This window comes from Thermobia domestica, chromosome 3, assembly GCF_964235325.1.
Source record: "Thermobia domestica chromosome 3, izTheDome1.hap1.1, whole genome shotgun sequence".
In the NCBI taxonomy this organism is placed as follows: Eukaryota; Metazoa; Arthropoda; class Insecta; order Zygentoma; family Lepismatidae; genus Thermobia; species Thermobia domestica.
The window spans coordinates 322,034,353-322,046,715 of NC_137456.1; the positions used below are offsets into that span (position 1 = coordinate 322,034,353).

Consider the following 12,363-nt stretch of genomic DNA (forward strand, 5'->3'; position numbering starts at 1 on the left):
CAGAAGCACTACTATTGTGCATTTCGCGCTTCATTTGTTTGCAATTTGACTGCCATCTGTAATGAATTGCAGAAGCGTAAATTGCGTGGCATGACGTCACGAAAACAGAAGGGTAAGCTGTATAGTTAGTAAATAATTGTGATTTATCTGTAATGACCACAAAGATTAAGTAAGTGTTACAAGAAAAATGAAAGTGATACTTATTAGTAAACATTGCTTTTTATAGCTACCAATACACTTCTGGGTCTTAAATATTTCAAGTAAAATAACGTTATTTGAAAATGAGTTTTTAGGTCAGCAGGTTGGGAGAATAGAAAATTTTAGTTTAATCTACGGAAGTAATTTGTACCAAGTTTCTAACAAGATGTATTGTAGCTTAATATTTTTTATTTGTACACTTTGTGCTAGTTGGATTCAAATGTTGGACCCAAGTGTAGTGTTAATGACCATTCCGTTTAGTTGACTAGTACATTTTATTTTAACAATACTCGGCAGTCGAAATACATATTATGAGTTATAGGATATAGTATACGAGAGTGCCTCATCATTTAGCGAGGACTCACGAAGTGCAGTCTTTTAAGGATTATTCATTGAGAATATAGGAACTTGAAAATGAGGTAAAAATGCGACTTTCATTTAATTACTGAGTAATATAAAATAAAATGTACGTCGGTTTGCGTTGCGTTTCGTTGTGTTTTATGGTATGCGAAGAATAATAATGTGCCCTTGTACGTAGTGTATGAGTATATGTGGGGGATTTGAAACACATATCGCATGTCACGTGCATGCTTCTTACTACTTCTAAATGTAATAAAATCATTTTTATACGTAGTGCAACAGTAGGAAGTATCCACGCGCACAGATCATGAGGCACTGTTGTATACTATTACCGAGTTATATTTTTAAAACTTGTTCATAATGTTGCTACCGTGATGTTAAGTTTGGAAAGGTATGTTTACTATTTACTGGCCTTAGAATGGACGCCTGCTTATACGGAGTCAAAATACTATATGTCGTTTGTTCATTAGGAGTGTCAGCATCTGAATGTTAAAATTAATACTAATAACGAATCTTAACTAGAAGTCGATGGGTCTGGGTTCCGGCTTGACGTGTCGGTGCGTAAATCGATGCACTATCCATTGGGCATACTTTAAAAATACTGTATATAGCTAATATTCCACGGATGGTGACTCCGGTTTAGACCCACATGAACCTGTTCTCGACGTATTACTATTTATTTGTTATTTTAATGTACCTTGCCTAGAATTACTCTTTTTTTTTCTATTTCTGTTGTTCACTGTTAATAACAAATATTTATTGTCATGTTTTCTTTACCCTTCACTAGATATATATTCATTTGTATTGTAATGCTGCTGAATATTGGTAGCCTACCTTGCTACCTTCCGCTGTTGAGTGTTACAAACTACGCACTATTGACAAATAACGAAGACAATGAATCCTTCTCATGTTTCCAACCAACACTATAGACAACACATTACAATAGGATTATGTAAATAAACTTTTAGAGGTTGATTGGGGGCGGAACCTCCTATCAAATATATGTTCCACAGACATCAAAAATTACAAAATGCATACAAAAATACTTCTTTCCTATACCAAGTTGCCGCACAAAGGGATATTTATATTTATGAATGAACTTCTCGAAAATAAAAAGTATTCTTATTGTCTTAGAAAGTGTTTCTTAGCTAGGAGTTGCATTAATGGGTTCAGAGTGACTTTAGGAGAGCTGAGTATAACTACAGCATGTACACATATGGCAACTGCAGTACATAAAACGAATTAACTTCAAAGCACAAACCAACTTGTGTTAGGTGCCCACTAAAAAGCACGAATGCTATGTGACCGGGTCAGGGCAGGAGCGCAGTAGAGTAACTCGAGTGGCAGCGAAGGGATGCGTTAGCGACAGTGGGTATATGCATAAACGAGAGTAGTGGAAAAACACTCCTATGATCGCTTTGTACACTGCCTTCACTAAACACTTCAATTCATTATGTCTTTCTTAGGGAGTATTACTTATTGAAGACCACACTTCCCATTTCATATTGGGCCATTCTATCTTAAATCGACCAAACTATAAGCATTTTAAAATTTCATGGTTTCAGATTTTGATAATTTTTTGTACATTGAAAGACATATTTGAGAATAGTTATTTCCCAAAATAAAACTTTTCCAGCCCTCGTAAGTAACTAGTAATTACGCAATTAGCTTCACGGTCACGTCTCAAACACAGTTGTTTTTGCATTTTATTGTTTATTTCAATAACCATGAGTGCTATGAAGCTAAAAAATTTCATCCCTATGTAATTTTGCCTGTAGATTTCAAATCTGCAATCAAAACTAATGAATATTGTATAGGTGTAGAGTTATAGCAGCATTAAGGTCCCAAGTTCAGGTCCCGGAATGAGTATGTGGTGAAAGTTGTACATGTGTGAAATTTTAGCACAAGGTGAAGAAATACCTATATTTTTGTGTGAACCAAATTTGGTTTTAGATATTTGACCCTAAGGTCCCCAAAAATCTGAATGTGTCTTTTGCCTCATATCGAGCGTCTGAAATAATCATACAGGCTATTTGATACTGTATAACTTTTATTACAACTATTCCACACAGTAGCCTACAATCATGACGGGGGACAGGACCCCCCCCCCCCCTCCCTGACTCACGAAAATGTATATATAATATAGCAAACCACGTATATTAAATATCAGACGCAATATAGCAACCATGGAATGGTCCGCCCCCTAGAAAAGTTTCTTTGGGTGCCCCTGTCTGCAAGTATAGCAAAAAATAACAGTTGCCTTATCTACTAAAATCAGTGTTGTGCAGTATATCAATGTTTACTGAAATTCTTGAATAAATCGTTAATTTTATTAACAGTTTCATGTGGCACACTATGTGATCTTCCACTAGCCGTGATAGAAATGTGATCTATTGCATCAATAAGAATGTGACCAGTTGGCATCTATATGATATCGTCGGTTCGAGACCAGTGAAAAGTAGAAGCGGACCCTGCAGTGCGTAAGAACTTTGTGTTGTAGTCCTGATATCGCTCAGAATATTCCAGCACCATCGCAATCCACTATTTGCAGTGATAGACACACGCTGTAAATTTTCCTGGATCCAAGAGTGTAACTTCTGATGTCTTCTGTTTGTGCTTTTGTATCTAGCACAAAACTTTTAGCTTTTCTCTAAACTCTTAGCTTTTCCATTGATGTAGAGGAAATTGTCCAATTTTTAAACTTATCTCACTACCAGGAATGAAAGCATAATTATTTCTTGTTCCATGTATTATTTTCACAGGAATAAACATACGAGGGTGGATCAAATATAAACAGGATTTTATTTTTTTATTTAAATTCATTTATTGAATACCACAAGACACTTACAATTTATTTTTCCACATAGTTTCCTCCTTTGGAAACGCATTTGTCCCAGCGTATGGGCAGCTTTTTGATGCCCTCATCGTAAAAAGAACAGGGTCGTGTCACCAGCCAGTTGCGCACGAACTCTTCCGCACTCTCATCATCTTCAAATCGTTGCCCTCCTAGAGCTTCTTTAAGCGGTCCGAACAAATGGAAATCGCAGGGCGATAAGTCCGGACTGTAAGGAGGATGTTCAAGTGTAGTCCAATGCATTTCCTGTAGCTTCGAGACAGTTCGAGCTGCAGTATGGAGTCGTGCATTGTCGTGCAGGAGGAGGATCCGTCGAATCGATTGGTCTCGTCTTTTGCGGCGATATGCAACTCTCGACTTGTTCAACAGCTCGCAGTAGTATTCAGCATTTATTGTGTGTCGCTTATGTAAAAAGTTACTCGTCGATCGTCGTCAATAATGCCTTTAACCACACGAATGTTTTCGTCTGTAATGCTGGTACGATCACGGCGATCGTGTTGCTGATTTTCCACACGTTCTCATCTTTCTTTGAACTTTTTATGCCAGACACACACACGCGTTCTTGACAATATTTGATCCCCGAACTGTGCAGTCAATCTCTGGCAAATTTCTGCCGCTGTAATTCCTTCACAAGCAAGAAATTTTATAATTATACATTGCGCAGTGGAGGGGTGCACCTGTTGCTCCGACATCACAAGCGGTACTGACGAAATGGCGGGAAATATCTAACAGCACGCTCTCTCCACTCCCAGCGGTCCCGCCTAAACATAGCAGAAGCGCGCGGCCAGTCCTACCAACTGTTGATTTTCAGGAACAGAAATCCCGGTTATATTTCATTTTTCATGTATCTCTAATGTAGTGTATGTTGAAAACGAAAAGAATTTTCGAACTAAACCTCGATTATGTTTATTATACAAGACGGTAGGAAAACATTTATTTGATGCAGTGTTGTGAAGTTGATCGAGAGAAAAAAAAATAGCTCCGTCAGATGAGTTAAAAACAGGGTTGGCTGGTTTAAATCAAAAAGCGAAAAGTGTAAGTGTTCGTAAGATCTAGATGAATACACATTTGTCAGTTATCACGTTTCACTCCCGTATATTATTCGAATTATATTCAGACCTAAATTCCCCATTCATTACTCCAAGAGATTATACTACAAAAGCAACATTCGTTTATTTATTTATTTATTTTTAATATAAGTGCATGAATATTTCTGTTGTGATTTTTGTTTAGTTGGTTATTGTTATGCAAGTGCAATCAAAGAAAAATTCTAAATATGTTTCGTTTTAATAATGTTTACTATTGGTAAAATACATCTAAATGCCGTACTTTGTGGGGGGGGGGTCATACAAACCCCACGAGATGCATTTACTGAAATCAGAGTTTTCTTTGGTCTCTATTTATGTATAAATGGGTCAGAGCCAAAATAGACTCACATAACTCGTATCTTTATTCATTTTTCTTACTAATATGCAAATTATGTCATTGTATTTCTTTGACTTGGACTAACAATGGTCGTAGTGAACAAACTTGGACTAAATTAGTTCTTCTGTACTCTGCAGTATTTTGAAATTGTCCATATGTAATTCTGTATAATGGTTTCACTTGTGCAACTGTTTATCTTTTTGTCCTACTGAAATGACACTTGACAGTTATATTAATAAGTATGTAAAGATCATTGCAACGTGTTTTTATCAGGAGTCCTTCGTGAGTGGGTCGGCAGACGTATCGTATTTGTGGCCAATTAGTGCCGGTTTCGAATTTAAATTGAGGACAATTTCTCTTAGATATAACCCGAGAAGTGGTTTGGATTCCGCTTTAAGCTTATGTGACCCCTTCCAGCATAACCCTGTTGTTGCATAATAACACCAAGGCGAAACAAACTTATTTCTGTCCGTATATGATATATAGAAACCGGATGTTAGGCAAAATGCCTATTCTTCAATATTAAAGATATGATCAAAAATAACGTTTTAAAGTTTATATGGGGGGTTATAGTTTCAATTTAAGCCAATTTTATTTTGCTATTTTGCCTATTTCGACCTTTACTGCCTAAATAATTGCTTTAGTGCCTAATGTTGCCTATTCTATGCATTTTCTTCAAATTAAGCCTTCATTGGGAAAAAATGTAATTTATATAACAAATAATACAAACACATATGTGTATATTAGGTGTTTGTAAACACAAGCACGTGGTACGTGACAATATATATATACAGTAGGGATGGCCAAAATTTTCCGGAATCCGGATTCCGGAAATTTTGTTTTCCGGAATCGGAAAATTTACTTTCCGGATTTCGGAAAAATTCCGGATTTCGGAAAAATTCCGGAATTCGGAAAAATTCCGGAATTCAGAAAAATTCCGGATTTCGGAAAAATTCCGGAATTCGGAAAAATTCCGGAATTCGGAAAAATTCCGGAATTCGGAAAAATTCCGGAATTCAGAAAAAATCCGGAATTCGGAAAAATTCCGACATTCGGAAAAAATCCGGAATTTAGAAAAAATCGGAATTTTTCCGAGAACCGGAATTTTTCCGATTTTACTTTCCGGATTCCGGAAAGTAAAAATTCTGGAATTGGCCATCCTTAGCTAGTAGCTGTTAAAGGAGAAACACAATAATGAATAGGCTATATATACTGTATTAATTTCTTGTAGTTGGATATGTCTTTATCATTTACGTAGACAATTGCTACTGCAGTTATTTACTACTTTATGAGAAAGGTCTTATTTCCACACACAAAAAAGTCGCCGGTATGTCTCAAACATTATCGCGTTCCCACCTGCAGCTGCTTCAAAGCACTGCAAACTACTTTTTAACCAGGCGAAAGGCAGTGAAGAAAAATAAATCTCAACAAATATTCTAATAACATTCGCTTATTGTCAACATACCTACAGTGAGCGCAGAAAGTGTTCGTACACCGTGCATACTTTATATTGAAAACAGCTAGCATGAGAACGGGAGGTGGAAAATATATATATAACCAGAATTAAGACTACACATTCATACATTTTATTTCTATATACAAGAGAAAGGCCAAACAAACACAATCACTGTTCAGAAGAAAAGAGAGAATTCCTTTTTTGTAAACGCAAAAAGTCACCGTACACTTATGCTTGAATTAATGCTTATAAAGTATATTAAGTTATTTAATATTTTGTGGGATTACCCTGTGCGTTAATGATTGTCTGTAGTCTTCGTGGCATTGATTTCACCTGTAGTAGTTCGTAGTTCTGTAGCTTCGGGACTGATTATGTCCCATTCTTCTTGAATAGCTTTTCTTAGGCCTTCTTTAGTAGACAAGCTGTGCCTTCTGATTCTTGTCTCCAGAACAGATTATAGATGTTCTATGGGGTTCATGTCTGGGGATTGGGGAGGTGTGCGAAGCTGTTTCAAGGTATTATAGAGTCAGGAGCGGATCCAGAGGGGGCGATCGCCCCCCCCCCCCACAACAGGAAACTCTTATTTTATATATAAATAAACCCATCTATAACAAGTTTGGAGCTCTTAAAAGTAGCAGTATTACCGCCGACCGCCCCCCCCCCCCAGAAGTCCGTCCTGGATCCGCCCCTGGCAAACCTTGCAGACAGGCCTCGTTCAACAGTACAAACAATATTTGCGATGTATAATGTTTCTATCACTGTGCGAAACCATAAAAAAAATAATAATAAAAAAAAAGAACTGGAAGACCAAGAGTGTTGAGTGAACAAGTTAAACGTTACATTATTAGGGAAAGAAAAAAGGTTACAAAAAGTAGTGCTGTGCAATTGGCAACGGATCTGGAAACACGCGGTGTTAAAGTATCAGCCAGTACAGTGCGGAATATTTGCAGGGTATCATGGTCGGATAGCCAGGAAAATGTTCTGGGTGAACAAGACAAATCGTATAAAGAGACTAAAGTTTGGAAAAGAGTATAAAGATAAGGGATCAGGCTTCTTTCTGAAATAGGGTCATATTTTCGGACGAAAGTAAATTTAATTTTATCGAGTCCAATGGGAGGCGTATGGTATGGCGCAAGGTGAATACAGAGATGAATCCTCAAAATCTCGTCCCTAAAGTAGGACACGGAGGAGGGTCCGTGCTCGTCTGGGGTTGTATGAGTGCCTCAGGAGTGGGTCGTCTCCACCTTATCGATGGAGTGATGATCCACAAAGTGTATATTAACATATTAAAGGAATATCTCCATACTAGTGCGCAGAAGATGGTTCTTGAAAACAATTTATTGTTCAGCAAGACAACGACTCCAAACATACAGCGGAAAATACTCGATTGTGGCTACTCTATACAGGGGCGGATCCAGGACGGACTTCTGGGGAAGGGGCGGTCGGCAGCAATACTGCTACTTTTAAGAGCTCCAAACTTGTTATGGATGGGTTTATTTATATATAAAATAAGAAAGTTTCCTCTTGTGGGGGGGAGCGATGGCCCCGATCGCCCCCCTCTGGATTTGCCCCTGGGGTTTGCTATCTTTCTCAAAGACTTACCCTTCTTATGCACTTTAATAATTACTTTTCTTGTCTCCTCATTTGTTTCTGTTCGGTTGCTTCCCATTTCGACAGCCCACCGTGCAGTTTTTTCACTCCTATTCACAACTAAACTCATTCTGTTACTCGTCATGCTATACAGAGGTGTATACTCAGGTGAATACTAGTGAACCCCAGTTGTGGTATCTTTGTTTCGTATTCGTACGTCAGGTGTACGATCACTTTTTGCGTCTACTCTATACATTTTCTACGGAATTTATTTACTTTCTGACCATTAAACTTGTCTTTGTGGTTCTTTATTGATATATTCATAAAGCTTAGTTTTCATTATTCATATTGTGTGTGTTATTACACTTCTTAAATTTTCTGTTTCTTTTTCGCAGGCATTCTCGTTTCAATAGCATAGGTGTGCGAACACTTTCTGCGCTCACTGTATGTACAGTAAATACAAATTTATAATTTTTGACTTTACGAAGTATACAATGTAATTGTTCAATAATTAACATAAGCAGGCATTCATTAATTTATATTAATATAATAATTAACAAAACTAATAAGCGGGTGATTGATGACTCAGTGGTAGAGTTTTCATCTATGGTATTCTAACCCAGGACATGTGGGTTTTCGATGGCTAATTTTGTGTTCGAAAATTTTCCCGGTGGTACTCTTGGTTCCCTTTCTTATATTTGTTCCATCATCACTCATTAACGAATTTAGTTTATCAAAACTCTATAGCCATATATTCATTCTGTCCGTCAGTGAAACAAACAGTCTCAAGAACTATCTGATGGATTACCAATCAATTTTGGCCATGATGTACAGAGTCAATAGTTAAGAATCGAGTTCCCTGATGAATGTAATATTCAAACCGGAAGCGGTACAAATCAACCATTTCCGGTTTTAACGTTAATCATTATATAGTAAATATGGTAATAGATAGCGAGAAGCGGTTTCCAGTAATCGACATATATAACATTCATGTAGATAGAATGTTACCCAGTTTGTGCATCTGCTGAAAATAATGAGCTTAGGTATTTAGAGAGCATTTTCCGCTTTAGAAAATGTGTGCTTGGTAAAGAATGTAGAGAATTAGCTGAGTCAGGCACGTAGCTAGAATATGGTAATAGGAAGGGGGGGGGGGTCTGTCACGAAATACTGTGGTTATTTACCAGGGGCTCAATCATTCTAAACTATTTTATTGGCAACATATATTGGTTCGTTTAGCCAAGATTTCTAATGGGGGCATGATATGAAATACTACTGTGGTTACACACCAGAGGCTCGATCAATCTAAATATTTTACTGACAACATACCCATATTGATTGGTTAGGACAATAAAATGAGGATATATTAGTAAGTATTTTAATAAGAAGCTATGAAGAAATCTCGAGTAAAAGAATATAAAAAAAGTCAGGGCCTAAAATTCAACGAAATCACAGCTCCACACTGGTAAAAAAATTCTATATAGTATAGAAAAACTAGTTTAGTCAGCATTTGTTTCGACATATAATCAGTGTTCTGTCCAGTACATCATGTTTACCTGCGACTAAAAATATTATTATTATTATTATTATTATTATTATTATTATTATTATTATTATTATTATTATTATTATTATGTAGGAAAATTTGGCATCCAGAGCAAACGAAATTAAAGGCACATTAGGATACATATTTAATTGTATTGTATTAAACCATAAAATACAGGAAAGGACGTAGAGAGGAAACATCTTGGCATATTTCTCCCTCGTTGGCAGCAACACGATCGCATTACTAAATGAAAGTCAGATGGTGCGAGGGTGTTTCCTCTCGACGTTTCTTCCATTGTGCGCTTGTTTCAATGGAGACACAAACAACCGCTGTTACTATGTGAAATTTTTCAGATGACCTCCGTTGGAGATATTCACGATACACCACTGGTGTCGCTACTATTTTTATTGCATTCTACATATACGATTTGGTAGTTTAAGTGTTTGTTTGACGGCTCTATGTGCATTATTAGCTGAGATAAAGGCCTGCTACGGGTAGTCAGATACAAGTCTGCAACAACGCTTCTAGCGGCTAAATGGGAAAGCATATGACAAAGTTTATCCTCTAAAAGTTGCATTACATTTAATGTCCTTTCGAACGATTCCAACAGTTATACAGGGGGGCGCGGTGGCTCAGTGGTAGAGCGTTCACCTCTGGTGCTTGGGGTCAAGGGTTCGATCCCAGCCCCCGCCAAGTGAACTTTGTGGTGGACAAACACCGTGCTCGTGGGATTTCTCGGGGTTCTCCCACTTTCTTCATTCCACCATTTCACTCATCTCTCATCATCACCGTCTCCTTTAGCCTAACCGGCATAATCGTGGGACGTAAAACTTAAAGATTTCATTTCATTTTTTTTTCAACAGTTATACCACTTTCCATTGCAAATTTTGAAGTTGTCCCCCATTGAAGGTATTCACGAGAAGCCACTGGTCTCGCTACTATTTTTATTGCATTCTACACATCCGATTTGGTAATGCAATTTTTTGTTTGAAGGCTTTACGTGCAGTATTAGCTGCGATAAGGCCTGGTACATTCTTTTTGAATCACCATATATATATATATATATATATATATATATATATATATATATATATATATATATATATATATATATATATCTAGTAGTTTCATAAAAGCGATACCGGGGGATAGTCTACAGCATTCTACTTACTCCCCATTATCACTGCAGCATACACAAAACAATGGGAAGTAATGACGAAGAAACAGAAACAGATGTTACGTTTCTTATATTAGTAGGCGTACCTATTTTCAGGGATCTCTCCACGTGGGGCGTGGTTTTCCGTACTTAGCATCGCCGTGACGCCGCCCTACACTAAAATTCCGCACTGCACCTTTCCCACACTTAAAATTGCCACGTTAATAAGTGAAAAGAACAAAAATACTCCGAGTTGGTGAAGTACTTCTCCACTGACAAGACCATGTACTCTTTTCCCCAACATGCTCAACTTGGCTCAAATTTACTGCGCTATAGGCTACTGCCTACGGTACCTGTTCATACTGCTGACTGTGAGCGGGATTTCTCAAAACCGGGTAATATTTAGTCAGTAGTGGGTGCCCACACTAAGGAATTCCTGGAGGGATCCCTGTATAATTTTGCTGAGGCTTTGAATTCCAATGTCCCATATAAAAATAAATAGACCTAATGTCCAACGCCCAGCAACATGGAAAATTGAATATCCTATGCTGCTTGTAAGCACAAAGTACCGGTAAATCAACTAGTTGAGAACCATGTATCAGGTGTCGTGTCTGCAGGCATAAAGACGAACTAAAGGAACATTGGCTTGCCTTTTGTTTCTTTATTTCCTTCCTCTGTTCCATTTTGTTATTGTTTCTAAAGTAATGAAATTACTTTACCAAAGACAAGAATGCATCGTCACCAAACAGCGATCACTGATCTATAGACAAAAGAATTAACCCGGGCCGGCTAGTGAGATTTTTTCCCATGAAACTTACGAACGGATAATATTTCGTGGGTTATGATTGGTTATTGAGAGTCTACGGTGCTTCGGCTAAATTTTTGGCGGTTATTGTTGTATGTTATCTCTGGTAGTACATATTTCTATAATGGATTCAAAGGATCGTGTAATTTTTATCTACAAAACAACACATTTCATTATATTGGAAAAGTGTAATGTCCTATTGAAACAACAAATAAACGTACAGTTAGTTGCATATTTTAAAACTATATGAATGCAACCGAAAACGTTTGAAACTAAATATAGTTAAAAAGTTCCTTCACCCCAAAATTGGCAATGGTTTTTCCTGCCATCTAGGAGACATCTATACGTATTAATTCTGGCTTAATGTCATATACTGGCAGTTATATGGAATTGAGTAACCCATTGCATAATGAATGTATTGAATTGGTAAAACTTAGTTTGACACACTAAACGCATTTAAATACGTAATCCGAGAAAAGTAAGGTACTCACATTAATACCACTCCACACTTTAAGAATTACAGTTCCACACTCCTTTCCTTCAGTTCCACAAAGTGTGGAGTACTCCACTCAATTTTAGGCCCTGAAAAAAGTATTGAAAAAGATATCGTCTTCCGAGGTCATTCGAACGGTGTCGAGAATTTTGCGTCTGGGAAATTTGCGCCCTACCTCAAGAACAGGGAAAATTGCGCCTGCGATGTACCTCCACCGGGAAGTTTGAGCCCTGCGAAATAAAAGAACCTATTGGAGCTTACGCATTTCCTCGGAGGGGCTGACATTACAACATAAACAATCCTCCCCCCACAACCATGCCATTTGTGATTTATTTTCATTGTGGATATATAAGGGGAGAATAAACTTCAATATAAGCCAAAAGAACACAACGGATCAACGCAATCACTGCTTCTTCCAGAGATGATTTTGGGGGAACACTGGCCTCCCCAGAGCTCTCAGAGTGCCCCCTCGGAGGAGACCAA

General features: G+C 37.5%; 1 protein-coding gene across 4 annotated transcripts in view; it reads left to right on the top strand.

The window, feature by feature from the left end:
* The window catches only part of Arfip (ADP ribosylation factor interacting protein arfaptin), a 113,569-nt gene that overhangs the window by 53,473 nt on the left and 47,733 nt on the right, over positions 1-12,363 (top strand). The window contains exon 1 of one of the 4 annotated variants that reach the window (XM_081752619.1): positions 1-112. The exons of 1 other annotated variant lie outside the window; for it this stretch is intronic. The gene's annotated coding sequence lies outside the window, so the exon portion shown is untranslated. Of the gene's footprint in view, positions 170-8,305; positions 8,328-12,363 lie in introns of those variants that run through there. 2 more of the 4 variants (XM_081752618.1, XM_081752622.1) reach the window with 2 other exon arrangements.